This window comes from Pteropus medius, unplaced genomic scaffold (genome assembly GCF_902729225.1).
Source record: "Pteropus medius unplaced genomic scaffold, Ma_sr-lr_union100, whole genome shotgun sequence".
Classification (NCBI taxonomy): Eukaryota; Metazoa; Chordata; class Mammalia; order Chiroptera; family Pteropodidae; genus Pteropus; species Pteropus medius.
Genome location: NW_024343733.1, coordinates 4,480,602 through 4,495,899, shown reverse-complemented (window position 1 = coordinate 4,495,899; position 15,298 = coordinate 4,480,602). Strand labels below are relative to the sequence as shown.

The following is a 15,298-nucleotide window of genomic DNA, read 5'->3' as shown; positions in this document are numbered from 1 at the left end:
CAGAGATTTTCAAACAACTAACACATAATTTTTATATTGATTATATACTGAAGTGATATTTTGGATATGCTGAGTTAAATGAAATGCCTTATTAACTGCATCTGTTTCTCTTTATCTTTTTTAATGTGGCTACTAAAAAGTTTTAAATTACATTTCTATTGGACCATACTACTTAAAAGGTCCCCAGCAGGACCGTGCCTAGCTGCCCACAGCGGTGACCAACACTCTGTCACACCCTTTTCTTTCTTCCTTTGCCTGTCCCACTTTCCTACTCCCTGAGTTACATGGGATCACTTCCCAAATAAACTAACTGGACCCAAATCTTGTCTCAAAGCATGCTTTTGGTGTAAACTAAAAAACAGACTTACTATGTAGAGGGAATCATGCTAATAACTACCTTTCCTTATTGCTTATATGCTCAATTTGCATATGATCCGGTGGAGAGAGAAAGAAACCAACATAGAAAAGTTTAAATACCAGATTTAAGCAACAGAACGAGAGGTACAGGATTACTTACCTGCTGAGTGAGTAGAACAGAGAATTAGTGCTAAGAACATGAAGAAGAAATGATATTAATATGGAGTAGTATGGTTGGAGAAGATTTCTGCTCAGCCCCATGAGATCTAACCGCTGTCCAGTTTGCTGACAAAGAAAGGGCTGCGAAATGTGAAGTTTGAGCAAAGACCTAGATTCGAGGAATGACGTTGGTGCTGATGACATGTGCTGTGTATTTTGTGGGGCGTATACTTTGAATTGCAGTGTATGTGTGTTGGGAGTGAGGGAGGATGCTAGATCTGATTCTCTTATTTCACTCATTTCCCCTTGTGAACAAAGCTGGCAGGGGGAGGTAATGCAGCCTATTTCAGAAAACCCAAACAAAACACACTTTCTAGAAAGGGATCAAACGCTCTACCCTTTTCCCATTAGCATCATGGTTTTTGTGACTTGAGATGGGCAATTGTAAATATCACCATAGGAGGGGCAAGCATTCATTCCATGAGCATTACTGACCACTCACTAGGTACCAGGCATTATTGAAACAGCAGTACAGAAAGCAAAGAGCAAATGTTTTGTAGCTTTCAAGAAGAAGAAATAACCCACTGCCACCATTCAGTCCTTTAAAATAAGCAGTAAATAAAAAAGTACATAAAGGAAATAATTAAAATATCCCAAAGAATAGACATTTTCGGTAGAGTTACCCCTTCTCTTATTTACTGTCCCCTCATAGGAGTGACAACCACTTAAAAAATAAGAGTCCAGAGTGAGTTTGAATTTAAGAGTGCACTAATGCAGTATATTCCCTCAAGAAAAACGAACCCACGCCAAAGAATGGGGGTGCTGTCCAAGGTACCACTTGGCTTCTCAGTGAGCCTAACATGGGCTTTGAACATAATTATGATTCCCCATAACTTCATAGAGGTAACACTTTGCCTTCACAGTCTATAATTATATATGTGTGTATTAAAAAGTTTTTCTTTCATTTATTCTTATTTTAAAGATAAGCTATTTAAAAAACATAGAATCAAAGAGCTAAGGTTTTCTATCAATTCGGTTCAAAATGTTGCAAAACACATTTTACCTCGTAGATGATGTTCTTTCTTATACCCAGTTGAAATCTCTCCTGCTTAAATGTGGAAGTTGCAAATCAGAGGGCAAAGTAAATGACTAAAATGGGGTATTTTAAATAGCCACTGACATGGCTGCAGTGCTGGGGGAAAATGGGTATGATGAGGACTAATTACCAGGGGAGCATGTGCTCTGTCCAAAGGGAGAAGCTTGTAGTCAGCTCCAGCATTGTGACTATGTAGGACAACAAAGTCAGTCTTGCAAAGTTATCAGATAACGCAGGAGAAGCTCAAAAATCTCTCAATTAAAAAAATTTTAACTCAATTTCTTACAATTTACTGTTTACGTCAAAGAGAACATCTGTATATTAAATCCTACCCACAGACTTCCACTTTGCAGTCTCTCTTCTGTCTGAAATCTCATAAACTTAGAAAATTAAAAAACATAAAAACAGGTATTTTCTCCCCCATTTCACGGCCGGGGAAATTGAGATACAAAACATCATAATTTTAATTTTGGGTGGAGAATTCAGAATGCAACCCCAAACATCTGTTATTAAGTACTTTAGCTTAAAAGCAAACATTAGATAATTTGATAGTTTGTGAGTACTTAGAGAAGGAATTCACTATGGCCATGCCACTCGGAACATGCCCGATCTCGTCTGATCTCGGAAGCTAAGCAGGGTCAGCCCTGGTTAGTACTTAGATGGGAGACTACCTAGGAAGACCAAGTGCTGTAGGCAGAAAAAAAAAAGAAAAAAAGGAATTCACTATAGAAAAAAATATATATCATGGATTGAGCACAGTACCCAGTATACAGTGGGTGCTGTATAATCTGTATTGTAGGAACTGCTAAAAAATGTCAGCTCAGCCACATATTATGGTTGTGTATCATAGAAATGCAGCATAAAATTTTCTGAATCATACAAACTTAGAATTGTGCCAATCAACAGCTTACTATCTGTGTGACATTCCTCTCAGTACTTTCATCTGTAAAATGGGAACAATATCTAACCTGAATGTTTGTTAAGAGGATCTGAGGTAATATACTACACCACACATATACACATTAAAAAAATACATATACATACACATTATATATAATGTATAATATATATAATGCCCATAATTTAATTATGTGACAGATTACTAAACTGGTAAGGAAATTTTAGTAGAAACAGATAACGAGGTTCAATGGAAAGGTCGCAAGTTTTAGAATCAGTGTAAATTGAGTTGGAATCTAGATCTGCCACTGACCAGCTTGGTTACCCTGAATAAGTTACTTAAACTTTTTGTTTAATAATACCTACTCCTTCATAGAGCTATTGTAAAAATTAAAAATAATAGAGCACCTACCCTATGTCAGGCACTAAGCCAAGCCATCTGTTCACTTTTTTCACTTAATTTATGTAGAGTGCTTCGCACTGCCCGGACTATAGTAAGAGCTCAGGAAATAGGAGGGAGTGTTATTACCAGCATATCTGAATGGCAATGGGGCATTTAACATTGCTCAGGAGAGACTGAGTATAATGGAGAAATGTGGGCTGGATGAAAGCATAATTAAGTGGATTAGTAAAAGAACTGAATATACCATGGAGAAAATGCTGGATAATAGTTGAGAGCCAAAAGAAGCCTGAATGATCATTTAGAACTGGGTCAGGAAACTTTCTGTAAAAGGCAAATAGTAAATATTTTTGGCTTTTGGGACCAGATAGTATCTATCGTAACTACTCAACTTTGCCCTTTTAGTGTGAGAGCAGTCATGGACAATACTTAAACTTATGGGTGTGGCTGTGTTCCAATAAAACTTTATTTACAAAAAACAGTTGGCAGGTTGGATTAGGCCTGTGAGTCATGGTTTGCTGAGCCTTGGTTTAGAATAAAAAGATGATGAGATACAATAAATTGAATTATGCAGTTCAAGAAAGTGACTGTACAAGCACTTAAACCCTTGGAATTTAAAACAAAACGCAGGACAATCATGGGAACTGAGATAAAAACAAAATCGCCAAAGTGATTTTAGGCCACAAAAACCAAAAACCTACCTAATCTGTTCTGGATGGACCATGTTTTAGCTCAGTTCTGGGTAAAGTTATATGACTGCAACATGTTCAACTGGGATCGGTGATAAAAGACCCAACCAGAAAAGGCTTATATGTTCCATCTGCTGTGTCCATCATCCCACCCCATCCCCAACCAATTGCTAGAGGCTTCACATCTGGGCCTAGAGAATATGAGGGCCATGATTGATTAGTAATGTCTACCATGGGTACAAGCAGGGAGAGTAGTGATGAGTGTGCCACATAATCACCATTTCTAAAACCCCATCTCATGAGGATGGATAGGTAGTAAGTAAATGGAACTTGTTACTCCAAAAAAGTTGTATAACTCAAAATATAATGATCTTCAAGATGGCAAGATATATTTCTCAAATATTAATCTGATCTTGCTAATAATGGACATGACATATCCAAAATAGTTTTTATTACAATGGGCTGCAGGGGGCTGGGCTAGATCACCTCTGAACATTCTTCTCAGCCCTGCATGAGACACTGGTTTTTCAAGATGCCTCATTGTACTATCACAGCTGTGTTCCAGGTGGCTTAGTCTTCCCAACGGCTTTGCTTTGAAGACATCATGAATATTTAAACACACTTTGGGCTAAACATTTTTCATGCTTCTCAGTTCACTCATGGTGGGTTTTGTTTGGCAAGAAGGCTCATCTTCAAGATGTAAGGGTGTGCACATATATGCATATGAACCCACAGGCATTGTGTTATATACACACATTTGGACCCTCAAGGTGCATGTATGTAAATTCCTCCTCCTAAATCTTGACAGTCAGGTTTGAAGTCAAAGTCTGCAGTTAAAGGCTGTTGGCATGTATTTTGGCACAAACTAGCAGTTTTGCAAAGGAGAATGTAGTGATTATTTGGAAATGACCTACTAATGTTCCCACTGCAGTTATTCATAGACTGTGACCTCAGAACCACAGTGACTGTGAGATAGCCAATGTCCCCTTCACTGTCTCGCAAGAGGCTGAATGGAGTCACAGAAAGTCCTAGAGCGAGGTGGGGGCAGGCAAAGCATAAAGCGTTGAGGTAAAGAGTATAGATAAAATAGACGTATGTTTTTCTCTTTTCTCTGAAATCTCACTAAAACAACTATAAAAGTGTTTGTTTTGTGTTGGTTTAGGACTTAAACCCACCAAAATGGAGAGAAAAGGTGAGGAGGAACCAAATTGTAGAAGCTGAATGTAGATGAAAAAAATATACAAAATCTTAAGCCAAGCTGAGAATCATGAATTAGCAGCATATAATCAGAAAAAAAAGGTACCTCTAGAAATGAAGGTGAATGCAGTGAAACTGGTTGAAATTCAGTTTAAGAAGCTGTCAGTCCCCCAAATCTGCTTCTGGGCAGCAAGACTGCCCAGAGCCCAACCTGGCAAAAGACTGGAGAGTTCTTTTCCAGAGAAGGAAAAACAAAGGGTCTCTGGATTAAAGAACTCCAGAACCAGGTACCACTTTTTAAAAAAAGAAGAGGGAATGAAAAATTAAAACACACAAAAAAAAAGCTCTCAGAAAAAAAATTTTTAATGAAAGAGAAAAAGTTAAACTCAATAGAAAGTTTAGAAAATAAGGAAATCTCCCAGAACAGAAAGTAAACAGACAGACAGGTTATAGGACATAAAAGAAAAATTAAAGACCATTATAGGAAGTCTTCTATCCAAGTAACAGAGATCCCTGACTGAAAGAACAGAGAAAATGGAGGGGAGAAAATCATCCATTATATTAGTTACCTTGCTGCATCACAAATTGTCCTAATTATTCAGCAGCTTATAATAACACACATTTATTCTCTTACCCAGTTTCTGAGGGTCAGCGATCTGGGAGCAGCTTAGTAGGGTCGTTCTGGCTCAGGATCTCCCACAAGGTTGCAGTCAAGCTGTCAGCAGGGCTGCAGTCTCATCTGGAGGCTAAACTGGGGCTGGAGGATTTGCTTCGTGTTTATTGGCAGAAATCTCAGGGCCTTGCTGGCTACTGGCAGGAGGTCTCAGTTCCTTGAAACATGGGTCTCCCCATAGGGCTCCTTCACATAATAGCTGGCTTCCCCCAAAGCAAGTGATCAGAGAGAGAGAGAGACCAAGACAGAAACAACAATGTCTTTAATACTCCAATCTCAGAAGCAAATTTACTATTAATTTTGCTGTATGCTATTGGTCAGAGATCAGCCCTGGTCTGACAGTGGGAGCAGACTGCATACGGGTATGACTATCAAGAGGCAAAGATCATTAGGGCCATCTTGGAGACTAGCCACCATATCTATGGAGAGAGTGTGTATGTATATTTTAATTCTCAGAATGTAAGGGCTTATGTTTCCAGAACTGAAAAAGCCACTAATTGCTTAGCACAATGAGCCCACAACAAGTCCTATCATGATTAACTTTCAAAACACCAAGGATCCTATAAGGTGCCAGAGATATTAAAGTCAGATCACCAAAGAAGGTATATAACTGGCCAGCAAGCACATGAAAAGTTTCTCAATATCACTAGTTACCAAGGAAATGCAAATCAAAACCACAATAAGATATATCATCTCATACCTGTTAGAATGGCTATTATCAAAAATACAAGAGATAACAAGTGTTGGTGAGGATGTGAAGAAAGGGAAACCCTTGCGCACTACTGGCGGGAATGTAAATTGGTACAGCAACTGTGGAAAACAGCATGGAGGTTCCTCAAAAAACTAAAAATAGAACTACCATATAATCTAGCAATCCCAAGTCTGGATTTAGATCCAAAAGAGATGAAATCACCATCTTGAAGAATATTCACAGTGGCTTTATTCACAATAGCCATGACATGGAAACAACCTAAGCATTTGTTGATAGATGAACAGATAAAGAAAATGTGGTACATACATATACAATGGAATATTATTCAGCCATAAAAAGGAACAAAATCCTACTGTTTTCAATATCAATGAATCTTGAGGGCATTAGGCTAAGTGAAATAAGTCAGACAACGAAAGACAAACACTATATGATCTCTCTTATATGGAATCTAAAAAGAATGAACTCAGAAACAAAGAGTAGACTGGTGGTTGCCAGGGGCAAAGGAGTGAGGGAAATGGGTAAAGATGGTCAGAGAGTACAAACGTCCAGTTGTAAGATAAATAAATGCTGGGGATGTAATGGACGGCATGGTGATTGTTAACAATACTATAGTGTATACTAGAAAGCTGCTAAGAGAGTAGATATTTAAAGTTCTCACCATATACACAAAATGGTAACTACTGAGGTGATGGATATTAACTAACCTTATTGTGGTGATCACTTCCCATTATATACACATATCAAATCATGCTGTATGCCTTAAACTATACAACATGATATGTTAATTATATCTCAATAAAGCTGGGAAAAAATTGTCTTTGAGTCAGATCAAAGAACTGATAATCAGAACGGCTTCAGACTTCTAAAGGGCAACAGTGGAAGCTAGAAAGCAACACATAATGCCTTCAAAATCTCAAAGGAAAATTATTTCCAAGCTAGAATTAAACCCATCGTCACAGAGAGCATTGGAGAAGAAACAACCAAATTGAAAGAGCTGGAAAGCAAATGTTTTTAAAAACCCAAATCTTAAAACCAACAGTGGAGAAAGCTGAGAATAATGAATTAGCAGAGCAAGGAACCTCTAGATACGGAGGTGAAGGAAGGGAGGGGCTGAGTGAAATACCATTTAAGTACTAAGCACTTAGTGAGCCTTTTCAATTCTGGAACTGGATGGGCCTAAATACTGGGTATTAAAAATGAGGTTATATCAGCCAAACTATTGATGAAGTGAACAGAATTAAAGTATTTTCAATCCTGCTTAGTAAGTTATCTGCAAAATGTGTTTCACCAAAATGGAGGAATAAAGAAACAGGAAGACAAGAGAAACAAAAAAAATGGGAGATCCAAACCCAAGGAGGGATGAAGGGGAGCTCCAGTACGGTGGTGAAGGGAGACCCCAGAGGGACAGCTGTGTGCCAGGCCAGGGGACAACCAGAGTGAAGAAGGTCATGGGTCCCCAGGGAGGAGGCTTTCTCAGAGTGCTGAAATAAACGGAACGTCTGGTGCATCTGAATGTCCTAGGCAGAATTTAGACTCTTGGTGAAGGGTATGAGGTTGAATTCCTAATAAGTACATAGAAAGCCAAGCAAATAACAAAAATGAGGAAAAACACAAGACAATTATTAACTCCTGGGGGGAACAATGTCAAGGAAAGAAAAACTAATCAAAGCTTACAACATAGTCATCATAATGCAAACACTGAATACCAACCTGGTCAAAGTTATGAAATATATATTGGGGGCGTAGGGGATGACTTCCCCAAAAATATATTGGGGGCGTAGGGGATGACTTCCACAGTGAGAATTTGACAGAGAATGCCTAGAACTGGCATATCTAGAATTAGTAATAAGGTGAAGATAAAAGTTACATACCAAAATAATCAGCCCAAAGAGGTGAAATGGTTACTTCTGGGAGGGGAAATGAGAAAGCAGACTAGTATATTTTGTGGTCAACTTTGTAGAATCCTTTGAATTTCTAAACTGCACCTGTATTACTTGGATCTTACTGAGATTAATAGGCTGCGATGAGAAATGATGAGGCCCTAGCCAACCATTCATTCAATAAGCATTTAATGTGTAGCTATGGTATACTCGTCCCTGGGGATTTGGAATAACAGTTGGGGGCAGGGGAGACCCAGTACCAGTCCCTCTGCTTAGTCCAGTAGATTTCTCAGCACAGCCAGGGGGTACAGCAATTCAAACTCCTCTAGTGAGGTATTGACAAAGATAGATGTCTAGATATGTGCCTGTCTTGAATTTCAAAGTTTGTGGCTAGTGGCTTCTGTAGCTTGCCCTGGGGAGGGGTACCTTTGGAAGGTTAGCCTAAGACATGATGGGACCTGAGTAGATGGGGCAGACCACTCCTAAAATAACAATGGCCTTAACTCCAGCAGCCCTCAAGATGGGATGTTTTCTAAAGCACTAGAGTGACCTAAGTCTCGTTTCAAGCATGAAGATCATTGTCCATGCTGCTTTGCTCACATGACCTCATTTAATCTTCACAATATACCTCTGAGGTGGCTACTAATATCGCCACTTTCTAGGTGAGGAAACTGGAGCCCAGCAAGATTACATGACCGCCTAAGGTCGCACAGTTTGGAGGCTGCAGAATTCAAATTCAAACCCACCTCTTAAGTTCATGCCCTTCAGCCTCAAAGCTGGAATTTTTCTCAAATACTGGACTGAAAGTTGCAAGACCTGATGCTAGCTCCTGCTTTACCAATAATTAGATGTGATTAATGGCAAGTCCCTTCCCTTTTCAGTGTCTGTTTCATATGTGAAAAATGGAAAGGGTTGGCTCAGATGACAACTAAGCATCCTTTATACTTTGGCAGTCTATGTTAGGATGGGGGAAGCCAATGGGAAAAGGAAATGTATAATATGGTCAAAGGCAAACACTCTTTCCTCTGCCAAGCCTCGATTTCTTCATCGGTAAAATGGGAATTATTAAGATGCACATTATATAGTTGTTGAGCATATAAAATAAGATAATGGATAAAAGGTATTTAGCACTCACCCAGGCACACAGAAAGTGCTCGACACATGTGAGCCCTTAATCATTTCTAAGATGTTCACAGAAGCCCTAACGTGCTTGGATTCCTGGTAAGGTCAAAGCACCATGTTTGCAGGAAGAATGACCAAAGCAGAAGGGAGTCAAACAAAATTATTGTTTAACAGAAATGTGTGCTGTTGCCCTTTATTGGTTTTACATACCAGTTAGTTTACGAATACTTTCAGGAGCATGTAAGTGTGAAATTGGAAAGCGTCACTGCAGGACTGCCACGAGCCACCGCACTGGCGATATAAAAGGGGGAGGCGGAGGAAACAGGGTGGGCCAGGGAAAGGGAGAGAAGGAGAAAGACAGAAGAAAAAGGAAGGTGAGCCCAAGGTGTGGAAGGACAAAAGACACTAGGCTGTTTTAAAGTTCAGAGCTCGTTCACCCAGATTTATTGTTGAACACATGCTCTTATTTGACTTTTTAAACATATCCTCTATTCTTTCACCTCTGTGCTTTAGCCCAAGCCATTTCCTGACTGTGTGAAATTCTCATTCCTAGACACAGACGCTGCTCAAGGCCTGCCAAGCTTTCGGGCCAAACTTGAATCTTATTTTCTTTCAGAAGAAATTGTAAAGCATTCATGGTTAATAAGAACATAGACTTTGGGTTAGCAAAACCTGCTTTAGAATCAAATTGGGTGAACTTGAAGCAAGTTTCTTAACCTAAGCCTCAGCTTCCCAGTCTGTCAAATGCAGATATACAATAACAACCTCCAAGATTACAATAAATAATGAGATAATGCACATGCAATGCTTAACTGTCTACTCAATAAACGTCAGTGGCTATTATTTTCTCTATCGCCCACATTCCAGTCCCACTTTCTCCAGGCCTTGAGTGTAGCTCCCATTATGCTGAACTAGAATTACTGACAACCATGACTGTTCCAGAGGAAAGAAACCATGCTTTTATTTATCTCTGAATCCCCAAAAAGAACCTCAGACACTACCTAACACGCAATAGAAGCTCGGTAAATAGCATTTGAATTGAATGCAATGATTATCACATTCTCAAGCTCATAATTATTGACTATTTCAAGTAGAAGGAAAAAATATCCCCAACAATTGGCTACAGGTGACCAGGTGATCATGGCAAGGTCACATGTCTTGTTTGGGATAAGAGTGAAGTTCTTTCCATGTAACCATTCTGTGATAGGAACCCTTTGCTCCAATAATAAATGAAAACAAGGACAATAAACATGTATTAAGGACTTACTATGTACCAAACACTACTTCTAAGTGTTTTATCCATAATAAATCAGTTAAACTCTCAAAGCAATTCATGGAAAAGGGGCAATTCTTATCCTCATTTTACAGAGGAAGAAACTGAGTAGGGTGACCAAATTTGCCTGGGTTTGAAGGGTTCCTGAAAAGCAAGACTTTCAATGTTAAAATGAAAAAGTCCCAGTTCTAGGCACACTGAAATGTGTATACCCTGACAATGAAGTACACAGATATTAAGTAAATGTCCTAAGGCTAATGACTAGGTGAACAAGGATTATGAACCCAGGATACCCATCACCTCTACTGCAGCACAGACGGAGGCAAAGATGAACTCATTGAGACAAAAAATTAATCAGGTCATAAAATGGGCTGTCCACCACATTTGCCAGCACAGTCTGGATGCAAGTTGGTACTCAAAGAATTGTCCCAACCATGTTCTAGCCATGCTCACCTGATGCTAACATGACCTTAGGCAAGTCATTTAACATCTCTGGGCCTCAGTTGTTTTCATCTTCAAAATGAGAGGTCAAACTAAATCAGGGATGGCAGACAAAAGTAACTGATTAAGCCACTCCTTCCCACTCTGTCTGAACTTGGGCCTCAGAAGACTTCTCAACCTGGCACATTGGGCATTTACAACCCATTTGTAGGAGCTGACGCTTAGCATGATCTCTAAAGCCAGCAGCTTTACCTTCACAGTCTGTTGGCACTAAACTAGCTTCCTGAAATCGTTCTGGTCTCCAGATTTGGCATTCAGACTAACATCCAAGGACAGGGAGCAGACAGATGGCGGCAGCAATGGAAGGCATAGTCTCTATAGATGGGGCTCTGTGTATCCAGGCCTGAGCTACATATACTCACAGTAGAGCATGGTGGATAAGAGCAGGAACTCTGAAGACCACCTATACTCAGAATCCTGGCCCACCATTTACTAGCAGTATGACCTTGAACAAGTTGCTTAACCTGTTTCTCAATTTTCTTAACTACAAGATGAGGATAATAGCACCTACCACACAGGATTACCATCAGAATTCAATTAACTTAATACAAGTAAAACTCCTAGCACATAGTGTTATATGTGTTGGTATTACCAGAATCCTCAAAACCAACATGCAATAGATGCTATTATTTAACTGTTAAATAATCATGCTATTATGTCCAGATGAAGAAACCGAGGTTCAGAGAGATTAAGTTGCCCCCAGTCACACAGCTACTTAAGCAGCAAAGCCAGCTTCAAATGTTGATGCCAAAGCCTTTGCTTTGCCACAGTGCAGCTCAGCAAACACTTAAATACTTATGAAAAGAATTGATGGTGAAATAAAAGTGATTCTTGATTATCTGCAGGGACTTGCCAACCCAGGGCCGCTGTTACCCTCAGTATCTGCTTATTCCCTGTTGGCACTGCTTTCCTAGCTGGCTCTGGAATATCACCTACTTTAACCCCTTGCCCATCCGCACCATTGGTATACAGAGAGGCAATGGCAACAGATTTGAGCACCAGCCTACAGAAAACCAGAATATACTGCTGAGTCTCCACTTGTGAGAAATGGGAGAAAATCTTTAAGATTCTGATTATTCATCTTCCCCTATCAGTAAAATGAATTTTGCTATTTTTCTAGATCTGTATCTTTTAGGGAATTGAGCAAACACAGATTAGAGATAATTGGTAAAGGGATTAAGCATCTAGGTACCTGTGCTCTATTTTATCTAGCTTACTCTCCTAGGGAGCCTCCTAAACATACATATATTTGTGTCTTAATAATCAGTTATTCACAAAAATCTCTCTTCTGGTTAAAACTGAAGTTTCTAAAGCTAATATATTTCTCATCATGCTATTACATCCAGAGAGTGAGCTGGTGCCCATGTTTCCAGCTCATTCCACCAGTTCCTTCTTTTTAAAAACAGAAAAGGTGCTTATAGCTTTACCAAGGAGGGGGCTTGGGCTATCTCTAAGACTAGTGTAAGATACCGGAAATTGGTTCTATTCCTGCCTCTGCTCAAAGACTGCAGACCCAGACTGCTGGTTGGAGCTGAGCTGGCAGTTTGAAGCAGGTGACATAGAACTGGTGTGTTCTTCCATTCGGTGACTTCACATAAGACATAGCATGAAAAGGTCCACTGACATCCAGAGAGCAAGATGTCGGATATCCAGCTCTCCATTTACATTCTTAGAAACTACTTCGATGGCTTCTACCCCTCCTCCTTACTCCACAGATAAGAAAGAAGAAAGCGATCTGGAAAATTACAGATACATGTTTTTCTCCAAGGCTCTTATGTTGCTTATTAGATAAAGTCGGCTTCATCAAAACCAATTACTCTTTACTTTCTGAACGTTTCCTTCCTTTTTAGAGCTGTTGTACTTGTGCCTTTTCAGAGAAAAGCAACCTCTTGGCCAGTAACTGTGACTCTCTCAACTCTACTGGCGAGGAAGAAACCCAGAGTTATCTGGGAGGGAAAAGGGTCCTAGAAAATCATAGTGTTCTTACCTCTAAAATTTGCTCAGTATGCATGTATAAGTGGTGAGAGCAGAATAATATAATCAACCCAAAATTAAGTCTTGGGTTGATTATATTACTAAGTCAGCCTTAAATTTGGGAGTATTAGTACTTTCACAGATTAAAGATTAAGAAAACGCCTCCCAGGAAGGGTTTAGTACAGTGGCCAACACAGACAAAGCACTCTACAAAAGGCAAATATTAATATCAAGGGCAAGCCCTGTTTGCCTTGGTAACAAAGAGGAGGGTGAGAGTGTTGACCTGAATCTGTTTCTTTGCCTCCCCCATTTAGCCGCATCCTTTGCGAACGGCTCTCCCATGCCTGGTCAGCCCCTAGCCTACACCAGGGACTTGGCTCTTCTAGTGCAACGATGGAAGGACCCAGCAACTCAAGAGTTAGAAGGTTAAGGTGATTAAAACAGAGAAAACTGATCAGGCTAGGAGTTACCCCAGTGAGGAGTAACCGAAAGAAACCCTAAAGGGCTTGTGGATGCCGGTGACGCTATTTCTTGATCTAGATGCTGGTTACATGGATGCATTCACTTTGAGAAAACTCAACAATGTCTACAATTAAGGCCTGTGCACCTCTGTGTATGAATGTTACAATAAAAAGGTTAGAAAATAGTGACCACTTCTATCATCCAAAGCATAAAGCAGCCCTTCCTAAGCCACAACTGGATTACAAGCCCAACAGGTCAGTCACCTGTGGCAGCCAGCAGCCTCATCAGTTTACCCCATGGGACCTTAGAAATGCTATAGTTTTTTGGCAAGATTGGGAGGTACTGCTCTAAAGCAGGGGTCACCAACCACCCTCAGGCCGTGGACTGGTACTGGTCCATGACCTGATAGGAACCGGGTCACGCAGTGGGAAGTGAGCGGCAAGCGAGCGAGCAAAGCCTCATGCGTATTTGCAGGCGCTCCCCAGCGCTAGCATCACTGCCTCACCTCAACCTCAGGTCATCAGGCATTAGATTCTCATTGGAGCACCCATTCCTGGTGCCAAAAAGGTTGGGGACCACTGCTCTGGAGTACCAAACGAACGACATCCTCCTCAATCACACGAGTTTACCTTAAGGTTCTTCCTGTGTTACATGCCATTGAGTTGGCTGACTCCTGATGACCCTGTGAATGAGTGATGTCCACAATGTCCTGTCCTCAACAGCCCTGCTCAGCTCCTGTAGACTCATGCCTATGGCTTCTTTGATGGAGTCAACTCATCTCATATTCGGTCTTCTTTTCTTGCTGCCTTCTATTTTCCCCCAGCATTATTGTCTTTTCCAAAGAACCTTGCCTTCTCATGATGGGCAGCTTCAGCTTTGTCACTTTTGCCTCCAATGATATTTCAGACTCAATATGCTCCAGGGCCTACTTGTCCTTCTTCTGGTGGTCCATGTATCTGTAGCACTCTCCTCCAACACCAGGTTTCAAATAATCAATTTGATTCTTATCAGCTTTCTTCACTGTCCAACTTTCTCATCCATACATAGTAATTGGGAATACAAGTTTCTCTAAGGTTAATTTTATTTACTCAGTTTTTAATCAGATTCTTTTATCCTCTTCGAGAAGGAGAAAGTACACTTCATTTAAGGGTCAACACCCCTAGACTGCTCTTTACAAAACTGTTAGTCTTTGACATCATTCCCTATCTTACTAACAAGCAAATGTCTAGTACATCCCTCCCTCCTCCCTAACTTCCTTCTCCTACATTCACTGGAGGGAAAAACCTAAGATAAATCTCAGTCATCTATCAAGTCAATAGATATAACACAGACTACATGCTGTTTTTCTCTTTTAAAGTTTATTGTTATTTAAAAAAAAAAAAACTTATACTTTTTACATTTTACATTCACCTCTCAGAGCATTTAATGGTACCAGTTAATGATGTTATTGTACAAAAAGCCCACCAGCTGCTTGAAATGGCTGCAAATTTTTTACCATGTTCTGGTATTAAAGTGGTTTAAACTCTTTGGAAAAATTGGTGTAACATTAAGTACTGAGATTTCAAATTCTCAGATTAGAAACAAGATTTTTAAATCAGGAGGAATTTTAGTAAAAATTCAAGGCTAAAGGGAAATGTTAATAGAAAAACAAAAACAAGAATAGTGTAAAAAATAGTATTCCCCAAGATAGGTAAAAAAAAAAAAATACAACCAACTCCCCCCTCCCATTTCTCTTAGAAAAAGTCACCCAATCCTGAACACGGTCTTTCACACAAATACAAATGAATATGATTTGCCGATCAGCCTCCTGGGATCTTACTCTGGCCTTAGTTAGAAGTTTGTTGTTTTTTTTTTTTTTTAATTAAGACCACATTAGGTAGTTAGACATCCATAAATACTGGTATCC

The 15,298-nt window shown here is 39.8% G+C and overlaps 1 long non-coding RNA gene and 1 pseudogene across 1 annotated transcript in view; one reads left to right on the top strand and one right to left on the bottom strand.

The window, feature by feature from the left end:
- LOC120606771 (uncharacterized) overlaps positions 1-5,715 on the bottom strand; it is a 244,315-nt gene extending 238,600 nt beyond the window's left edge. The window contains exon 1 of the long non-coding RNA XR_005653986.1: positions 5,430-5,715. This is a non-coding gene — a long non-coding RNA (uncharacterized LOC120606771). The remainder of the gene's footprint in view (positions 1-5,429) is intronic.
- Positions 2,190-2,308, top strand: LOC120606876 (uncharacterized; annotated as a pseudogene).
- Positions 5,716-15,298: the final 9,583 nt, after the last annotated feature.